The sequence below is a fragment of the Rhinoraja longicauda genome, chromosome 21 (assembly GCF_053455715.1).
Source record: "Rhinoraja longicauda isolate Sanriku21f chromosome 21, sRhiLon1.1, whole genome shotgun sequence".
NCBI lineage: Eukaryota > Metazoa > Chordata > Chondrichthyes > Rajiformes > Arhynchobatidae > Rhinoraja > Rhinoraja longicauda.
The window spans coordinates 10466537-10477456 of record NC_135973.1 but is presented as its reverse complement, the minus strand read 5'-3'; positions in this window follow the sequence as shown (position 1 = coordinate 10477456).

Sequence of the window (10920 nt, the reverse complement as noted above, 5' to 3'; positions counted from 1 at the left end):
TGGAGAAGAGCTTTTAGAATCAGAATCAGAATCAGAATAACCTTTATTGTCATCCATAAATACAGGTCTTTTGGACGAGATTTCGTCACCCACAGTCCAACAATAAGAGCAATAAAAATAAGCAATTACGCACACAATCACAAACCAACACAAAACAAGAAAAAAAAAAAAAAAAAAAAAATAGATTTACTGCTGTTTGTCAGTCTATGCATTTTCCACTGCTGCTTCAGTATCCTGCTTAGCAACCTCGCACACTGACAACTCTCTCCTTTTCCTGATAAACGTGTTCAAACTGCATTTGAAACTGATTCAGGTTTCTTGGGTCTCGACCCGAAACGTCACCTATTCCTTTCCTCCAGAGATGCTGTCTGACCTGCTGAGTTGTTTCAGCTTTTTGTGTTCATCTTCGGTTTAAACCAGCATCAGCAGTTCCTTCTCTCACATCAGGTGGGGGTGCAGACTGGGCAGCTGGTTCTCTTGCTCCTCCTTTGATTTCCCCGCATAACCTTGATTTACAGCTTCTGATCCCTGCTTTAATTGCACCTGATCCTCCTGTGCTTCCTGTTTTACAACTTATAAATTCCTTCTTGTACTTCGAATTCTTAATTTCCTTTTCCCCATAACTCACTCATGCCTCTTTCTATCGTTGTAGCCTTAAGAAGCTTAGAAACATCGAAAATAGGTGCAGGAGCAGGCCGTTCGGCCCTTCCAGCCAGCACCGCCATTCAATATGATCATGGCTGATCATCCAAAATCAGTACCCCGTTCCGGCTTTTTTCCCCATATCCCTTGATTCCTTTAGCCCTAAGAACTAAATCTAACTCTCTTGAAATGGGGCTTGTTTTAGTTTTAGTTTTAGTGATACAGCATGGAAACAGGCCCTTCGGCACACCCAGTCCACACTGACCATTGTTCACACTAGTTCTACCTTATCCCACTTTTGCATCCACTCCCTACACACTAGGGGCAATTTACAGTGAGGCCAATTCTCCAGCAGTTTCTGGACCCTCCAATGTTCCATGAACATATTCGGCCCATACAGGCCATTTCCCATCTAGTTAGTACCCCCTAGCCCCATTATGAGCTATCACCCATAATTGTGCTGTTTCTAGATTCCAGCCAAGGATCTTGGGAGATGACTGGGGCAAGGATCTGCGAACAGCAGGCCATACGGAAGACCTGTTAAATTCTCAGTGGCTGTCGTGCCCATTAAACTCCATCTCTGCAGCAGTTCACAGGAGATATGCTGCACAGCCCTAAAGGCTGACTTATAGAGTTTACCCTCGTCCCCAGATTAATTTTTCTTCATCTTTCACCACTGTTTTGTTCGGCACATCTCTGATTTGGACACGCCGGGGGCATGAGAATTGACCACTCAATCATGGCCGCCCAGGGATGCCAAAATGTCGCCCCCCCCCCCCCCCCCCCCCCCCCCCACCGCCGAAACCTAGGTTTAGCACCTTTGTTAGCATTTGAGTTACTCAAGCATACATTTGAACCACTAAGTTAAGAACTTCCACTACAGCGTGGAAACAGGCCCTTTGGCCCACCAATTCCAACGATCACCATTGCACTAGTTATCCCAGTTTTGTATCTTGGGTAATTTACAGAAGCCAATTATTGCACAAACACGCACAGCTTTGGAGTGTGCAAGGAAACCGGAGCACCCGGAGAAAACCAACGCTGTCACGGTGAAAACGTACAAACTCTGTACAGACAGCACCTGTAGTCAGGATTGAACCTGGGTTTCTGGCGCTGTGAGGCAGCAACGTGACTGCTGCACCGCCATGCTGACCTTAAATCCATTCCTACAATCTTCTAATAACTTCTCGTTCGATTTACCATTTCAACTTATCACCCTTCTGACACTTAATCACAAGACCCATGACTTGGACGCTGATGCTACCGGATTGAATGAATGAATATTGCAGACCCACACTGCCGGGAGGAGATAGTCTTCTCTGAGCTTCAAACTCTAGGTCCTCCCTCTCATGAAGGTTGTTCCTGGGTTGTAAGGCAGCGAATCTACCACTGTGCCACAGTGCCGCCCCCTGTAGGTGCACAGGAGAACTGACATGACTCTATGAGAAAGTGTAATGCTGGCCATTCATATATAAGAACATGGGAAACAGAAGGTGAGGTGGGCAATGTCATGAGGGTGGCATGGTGGCGCAGCGGTAGAGTTGCTGCCTTACAGCGAATGCAGCGCCGGAGACTCAGGTTCGATCCTGACTACGGGTGCTGTCTGTGCGGAGTTTGTACGTTCTCCCCGTGACCTGCGTGGGTTTTCTCCGAGATCTTCGGTTTCCTCCCACACTCCAAAGACGTACAGGTTTGTAGGTTAATTGGCTGGGCAAATGTCAAAATTGTCCCTAGTGGGTGTAGGATGGTGTTAATGTGTGGGGATCGCTGGGCAGCGCAGACCCGGTGGGCCGAAGGGCCTGTTTCTGCGCTGTATCTCTAAAATAAATTAAAATTTTAAAAAATGACAGCCATTAATAAGGTAGTCCCTGCACCTTGAGTCCACCTGCCATCCCCATTTCCCCTGATCTCTTCATTCTTCAAAAATCTAGCAACCTCAGTCTTGGTAAGTACCTAAACTTAGAGCTCCCTGAATGAAGATTTTAAATCAAGTCCAACCACATTCTCAAACATTGGGCGCATGGCTAGTTCATGGCACATTTGTTTCCAGCAATATTACAATAAGTCAGAAAGGATATTGGTGTAGAAATCTACTGTCAATTTGGAGGCACTGTATGGAAACAGGCCCCTCGGCTCACCGAGTCCATGCCGCCCATCCATAGAAACATAGAAACATAGAAAATAGGTGCAGGAGTAGGCCATTCGGCCCTTCAAGCCTGCACCGCCATTCAATATGATCATGGCTGATCATCCAGCTCAGTAACCTGTACCTGCCTTCTCTCCTTCCCCCCTGATCCCTTTAGCCACAAGGGCCACATCTAACTCCCTCTTAAATATAGCCAATGAACTGGCCTCAACTATCTACTAAAAGACTTCCCCCTTATCCTTAAGCTGTGACCCCTGGTTCTGGACTCCCCCAACATCGGGAACAATCTTCCCGCATCTAGCCTCTCCAACCCCTTAAGAATTTTATATGTTTCTATAAGATCCCCCCTCAGTCTTCTAAATTCCAGCGAGTACAAGCCTAGTCTATCCAGTCTTTCTTCATATGAAAGTCCCGCCATCCCAGGGATCAATCTGGTGAACCTTCTCTGTACTCCCTCTAAGGCAAGAACGTCTTTCCTCAGATTAGGAGACCAAAACTGCACACAATACTCCAGGTGCGGTCTCACCAATGCCCTGTACAACTGCAGTAGAACCTCCCTGCTCCTAAACTCAAATCCTCTTGCTATGAATGCCAACATACCATTCGCTGAATGCCAACATACCATTCGCACCTTCACACTAGTTCCATGTTATCCCCCATTCGCATCCACTTCCCACACATTTTACAGGGAGCCAATTAACCTACAAACCCGCACGCCTTTGAGATACGGGAGGAAACCGGAGCACCCGGAGGAAACCCAAGGGGAACGTCCAAACTCCACAGAGACAGCACCGGAGTTTAGGATCAAACCCAGATCTCTGCCGCTGTGAGGAATAGGCGATGTTTTCGGTCGAGACCCTTCTTCAGGCTAAGTAATATTCCTTCAGAATAAGCAAGAATGGGTATCGGTATAAAAACCTACACTTCTTAAACGTTGTGCAAATTTAATCTCAACTTGCACCCAGATCAATGGGTATCTGTGAAGAGGAAACTCAAGGGCAAAGAGTAAACTTTATTTAATTTGTTTTATTGCTTTAGATCAGTGTTGTAACTTCAAAACTAATCACAGCAAACCAACTTTGAGTACTTTTGCGAAGGAAGTATTGGGCGTAGAAGTTGGGAGATCATGTTGTAGTTGTATAAGACGTTGGTGAGGCCGCATTTAGAGTATTGTGTTCAGTTCTGGGCACCATGTTACAGGAAAGATGTTGTCAAGCTTGAAAGGGTTCAGAAAAGATTTATGAGGATGTTGCCAGGACTATAGGGTCTGAGCTGTAGGGAGAGGTTGAGTAGGCTGAGACTCTATTCCTCGGAGCACAAGAGGATGAGGGGTGATCTGAAAGAGGTGTATAAAATCATGAGAGGAATAGATCTTGGTAGATGCACAGAGTCTCTTGCCCAGAGTAGGTGAATCGAGGACCTGAGGACCTAGGTTTAAGGTGAAGGGGAAACGATTTAATAGGAATCAGAGAGGTAACCTTTTCCACACAAAGGGTGGTGGGTGTATGGAACAAGCTGCCAGAGGAGGTAAATGAGGCTTTGACTATTGCAACATTTAAGAAACAGTTAGACAGGTACATGGATAATACAGGTTTGGAACGCAGGCAGGTGGTATTAGTGTAGCTGGGACATGTTGGCCAGTATGGGCAAGTTGGGCCAAAGGGCCTGTTTCCACCCTATGACGCTATGACCCTAAGCCCTTGGATGTGGGCTTGTAGTTTGATACTTGAATGTAAACAATGTAATCGATTAGTCTATTAACTAATGTAGGCAAATATACTTTGCTAATATGACTGCCCTGAAAGGTCCCATGGTTTGGGTTGCGATTATTTAATATTTCCTGTTATAGTCCGTCGCAAGCTTATGTTACCCTTGGTGTCCCTTTGTTCCCAGGCTGGGGGGAGGTTGAGACTGCTTTAAAAGTAATTTTACTCTTCTTTGATCTCTGTTTCTTGGCTCTGAGCATTGTCCAGTTCAATTTCGCAGCCATTTTTTGTTCAAAACTGACAAAAAGCTTCTTGTATTTTTGACATCAGTAGTTGGCACCAGGGCAAATGTTTTTCCCTCTTGCAGAGAGCTTGTTCAATGTACAATGATGGATTCAGCATTGGTGCAAAGAGCATCGAGTTACAGAGTCAGGAAGTCACACTGGTGCAGTAAACAGTGAGAAGAATAGTAGCGGACTTGGGGAGACCACAGAGAAATGGGCAGATGACTAATAAAAGGCAGGTTGCCAATGAGATTGTTATCTTGTCATGGTCTTGCAGCACGGAAACAGACTCGTGGATCCAATTCTTCCACGCCGCCCAACATGCTCCATCCAGGCTAGCCACATTTCATAAGGTCATAAGGAATAGGAGTCGAATTAGGCCATTCGGCCCATCGAGTCTACTCCGCTATTCAATCATGGCTGATCTATCTCTCCCTCCCATTCTCCTGCCTTCTCCCCATAACCTCTGACACCTGTACAACGCATGGCCCATATCCCTCTAAAACGTTCCTATCCGTGTACCTGCCTAAGTGATTTGTAAACACAGTTATGCTCCCTGCCCCAACTACCTCGTCTGGCAGCTCGTTCCATATACCCACCACCCTCCGACTGAAGTAGTTGCCCCTCAGGTTCCCATTAAATCTTGTCCCGCTCATCTTAAACCTCTGTCTTTTGATTCAGGGTGGTTGCCCCACCGCAACCGCAGGAGATGCAACACCTGTCCCTTTACCTCCCCCCTCAACTCCATCCAAGGACCCAGTCTTTTCAGGTGAGACAGAGGTTCACCTGCATCTCCTCCAACCTCATCTATTGCATCCGCTGCTCTAGATGTCAACTTCTTTACATCGGCGAAACCAAACGCAGGCTCGGCGATCGTTTCGCTCAACACCTTCACTCAGTCGGCCTTAACCAACCTGATCTCCCGGTGGCTGAGCACTTCAACTCCCCCGCCCACTCCCAGTCTGACCTTTCTGTCATGGGCCTCCTCTAGTGCCACAGTGAGGCCCACCGGAAATTGGAGGAACAGCACCTCATATTTCGCTTGGGCAGCTTGCAGCCCAGCGGTATGAACATTGACTTCTCCAACTTTAGATAGTTCCGCTGTCCCTCTCTTCCCCTCCCCCTTCCCAGTTCTCCCTCTATCTTCCTGTCTCCACCTATATCCTTCCTTTGTCCCGCCCCCCTGACATCAGTCTGAAGAAGGGTCTCGACCCGAAACGTCACCCATTCCTTCTCTCCTGAGATGCTGCCTGACCTGCTGAGTCACTCCAGCATTTTGTGAATAAATACCTTTGATTTGTACCAGCATCTGCAGTTATTTTCTTACATAAATGCCACCACCACCTCTGGCACCATGTTCCAGGCCCCCGCCACTCTCTATCTACAAAACGTGCACCACACATCGCCATTAAACTTTTCCCCTCTCTCCCTATAGCTATGCCCTGGACATGTGCTGGACTTTTTCACCCTGGGAAAAAGATTCTGACTGTCTACCCTATCTATGCCTCATAATTTTATATACTTCTTTCAAGTCTCCCCTCAACCTCCAACATTGCACCAGAAAACAATCCGAGTCTATCCAATCTCTCTCTGTAGCCGAAACCTAATTCAGGCAGCTTTTAGAGGTACTGCCTTTGGAGTTTAATGGTCAGATTTCATGAACAGGTAGGTAGGTGGTAGATCCTATGCCTGAGGAAGGATCTCGACCCGAAACATCACCCATTCCTTTTCTCCAGAGATGCTGCCTGTCCCGCTGAGTTGACTCCAGCATTTTGTGTCTATCTATATTCTTTTAGTTTAGTTTAGAGATACGGCGCGGAAACAGGCCATTCGGCCCACCGAGTCCGCACCGACCAGCGATCCCTATACACTAACGCTATCTTACACACACTAGGGACAATTTGCTATTATACCAAGTCAATTAACTTCTCAAAGGTTGGACCAATTCATATAAGTGTCTAAATGTAAATATGCAGCTATTTTGCAGTAGAGGATTTGTTTGTCCACAAATCAAGGATGTCTGAAATGGGGATATGGAAAGGTTAGCCCAAGATAATGGATAAGACTCAGAACGTACCGATATTGTAAATATTAAGACTCGATCTGAGGAAGGGTCTCGCCCTGAAACATCACCTATCCATATTCTCCTGAGGTGCTACCTGACCCGCTGAGTTACTCCAGCACTTTGCATTATTTTTTGTAAACCCAGCTTCTGCAATTCCTTGTACAGTGTCTCCATTGTAAATAAGAAGGCTGTTGCAAGGTGCTTCGTAGGCCAGCTAGATATTGAGAGAGATTTAAAGCGCTTAATGTTAAAATGGACGGTCTGTCAAGAAAATGTGATCCCTCCAAAGTCACCAGTACAAATATGGGGTTGGCCAACACAACTACTTCAGACAGCCAGGGTTGAGTTTAGTCAGCAAGGTAACAATAACTCGAGCCCTTTCTAAAACCCACTTTAACTGGACTCATATTTAAATGTGGTTTAATAATCAATATATTTTTAAGGCGGAGATTGATAGATTTTTGATTAGTACAGGTGTCAGGGGTTATGAGGAGAGGGCAGGAGAATGGGGTTGAGAGGGAAAGATTGATCAACCAAGATTGAATGGCAGAATTGTCCCGACGGGCCGAATGGCCTAATTCTGCTCCCATAACCTGTGAGTCTGTGAATTTAGGATTAAACAACATCGATAATAAACAACTGAAACTATTTTTTGTAACCCTAAAGAATTTCTTTCAAACAATGGGCCTTAAGTCACATCTAATAGCTCTCTCAAGAGAGAGCTCGATAGAGCTCTTAGGGATAGCGGAGTCAGGGGGTATGGGGAGAAGGCAGGAACGGGGTACTGATTGAGAATGATCAGCCATGATCATATTGAATGGCGGTGCTGGCTCAAAGGGCCGAATGGCCTCCTCCTGCACCTATTGTCTATTGTCTATTGTCTATAATACTGAAGTGCAACAATATCCAACACTCGTGACCTCTCCTGTACTATCGAACTTTCAATAGTGCTGCAAAAAAGCCTACATCCATTCTCTGAACAGACACATTTCCTGAGGCTATTTGGGTTTAAACATGAGTTATGCTTTTGCCAATGTCTTTTTCAAATATTGTACAACTGCACATCTGACTGCCGGCTGCCCTGGGTTATGAAATTCATGATTTATGAACATCCTACACACAAAAGAATTCCTATAACATTATTGAATTCAGACGTCTGATGTAGATACATACTTTTGTTCCTATGAATAGCAGAACTAGTTTCAGTACTGTTCTTTCAAATCAGTCATATTTACTTTTATAGACAATAGACAATAGACAATAGGTGCAGGAGGAGGCCATTCGGCCCTTCGAGCCAGCACCGCTATTCAATGTGATCATGGCTGATCATTCTCAATCAGTACCCCGTTCCTGCCTTCTCCCCATACCCCCTGACTCCGCTATCCTTAAGAGCTCTATCTAGCTCTCTCTTGAATGCATTCAGAGAATTGGCCTCCACTGCCTTCTGAGGCAGAGAATTCCACAGATTCACAACTCACAGACTGAAAAGGTTTTTCCTCATCTCAGTTCTAAATGGCCTACCCCTTATTCTTAAACTGTGGCCCCTTGTTCTGGACTCCCCCAAGTGCTATTAATGCTACTCACTGGAGGTACGGTTATCATATCAAGTGATTTTAACGTTTTCTTTCTGATTTATGGACAAAATTGTAAGTAAAATTAATTACCTGAGGATATCTTGCTCTTGATCACAGTGTTCCTAGCCAATAATCGGGTTTTCACAGCCACCCTGCCTGATATCATCTGTTGCCGGCCCTGATTTGTCTTAGTCTTTTCTTGCTTCCAGTTCCAAACCCCCCCCCCAACAATTAGTCTGAAGAAGGGTCTCGACTGGAAACGTCACCTGTCCATGTTCTCCAGAGATGCTGCCTGGCCAGTTGAGTTACTCAAGCATTTTGTGTCTATCTTCTGCACTTGATCCAACCCATCAGAGTTGTTGTAGATTCACTGCAGTTTGCCAGAAGCCATTTGGTAGAATGGGTGTAGTTTGGGGGGGGGGGGGGGGATGGCGGGTGGGGGGGATGGCGGGTGGGGGGGGGTTGGTTGTGGAGGGGTGAGTTAGTGCGAGGTTACTTAAAATTGGAAAATTCAATGTCTTTCTTTCTTTAATCTTACTGCAGTAAATGTCAGTGATTGAAGTCACGGACACCTTGTCTTACCTGCTGCACCAGCTTACATTTTCAACAACCGTATGAACAAATGATTTAAAAATAGGTGTGATTTTGCTTCAGGCAAAATAACATTTTGTGAATGAGTAATGCCACCATTGGCCCATTGCCTTTCTTCATCCTTCCTTTTGAAACAGAACATTTCACAGCTCTGAACAATCGCATTTTTTGACTCTGCGTGACTGCACATGGGTTAGTCTAGGTGGGGCTGCACGGTGGCACAGTCCAGAGCTGATGACTCACAGCGCCGGAGGCCCAGGTACGATCCCGACTGCGGGTGCTGTCTGCGTGTGGAGTTAGCACGTTCTCCCTGTTCTCTAGGTGCTCCGGTTTCCTCTCACTTCCCAAAGACGTGCAGGTTTGTAGGTTAATTGACTTCAGTGTATTAGCGTGTGGGATAACATAGAACAGCGAGTGGACGGGTGACCAACAGTTGGCGTGGAGTCGGTGGGCCGAAGGGCTTGTTTCCATGCTGTGTCAGGTTAGCACGCAACAAAAGCTTTTCACTGCACCTCGTTAAATGTGACAATAAACTAAACTAAACTAAACTAAACTAAACTAAACAAAACTATCTCTCTACTTCCTGCTCAGGACTACAAAAGTCCCATTGGTGTCCGAAACATATCCGTCAGTCTCCTCTAACTTTGCAACGATGCTCTTTATGCCCATATGTAGTTGGTTAACATGCACTCGGTCGCTGAGGTACATTCTGTCAATAGTAGGAATGGCCACAATGCCGGTACAATGCCAAAATAAACAGAAAACTAACCGGAGCCAATCTTGGTCATACAACCAGTCCTTTTCTTTTAGCTCTGAAATTCAATGAAGGCAATTAGGGGGTGGAACAGTGGTGCAGCAGGTCGAGCTGCTGTCTCACAATGCCAGAGACCCAGGTTCGATCCTGAACCTCGGGTGCTGTCTGTGTGGGGTTTCGCACCTTCTCTCCGTGACCGCTCGGGTTTCCTCCGGCAGCTCCGGTTTCCTCCCACATCCAAAAGACTTGCGGGTTTGCAAGTTTATTTGGCTGCTGTCAAAGGGCCTCCTGGAGCGTAGAGAATGGATGAGAAAGTGGGATAACATAGAACTAGTGTGAACAGGCGATCGATAGTTGGCGTGGACTTGGTGTGCCGATGGGTCTGTTTCAATGTTGTTGTAGGGGCACAGGGATTGGCCCAGACCATCGAACCCTCTGATTGGTCGAAGAGGTCAGGTGGTGCGCAGGGGAGGGAACAATCAGTCTGGTTTTGAACTCCAAGAAAGACAGCTGAATTTATGGTTGTTTGTCGTTTACAGCGTTGGTTTTGTCACGGTTGTTAGCCTTCTAATAAATGTCTACCTCAACGCACATCGCCTTAAGACTCGCCATATTGTCCCTTTAAACTCTAAACAATTCAGAGCTAGTTATTTTTCCGAAAACAAAATTATCCTCAACAGAGAAATGATGGTAAATCTTGGGTTACAAAAATTCATGTACAAATGCACTTGGAAATCTTACTATTCAGACTATGAATTGTGGAGCAGTCACATTGCAAAGTGTATTTGCTTTCACTTGGTAAATAAACTGATCACATCCTGGCTGATAGCTTTGTTTGCTGCAAGACACAAAATAGTGAGTAACTCAGCGGGACGGACAGCATCTCTGGAGAGAAGGAATGGGTGACATTCCGGGTTGAGACCCTTCTTCAGACTGATGTCGGGGGAGTGGGCGGGACAGAGATAGAATGTAGTCGGAAACAGTAAGATTGGTGGGAGAACTGGGAAGGGGGAGGGGTTGGAGAGAGAGGGAAAGCAAGGGTTATTTGAAGTTAGAGAAGTCAATGTTCATACCGTTGGGGTGTAAGCTACCGAAGCGAAATATGAGGTGCTGTTCCTCCAATTTGCGCTGGGCCTCACTCTGACAATGGAGGAGGCC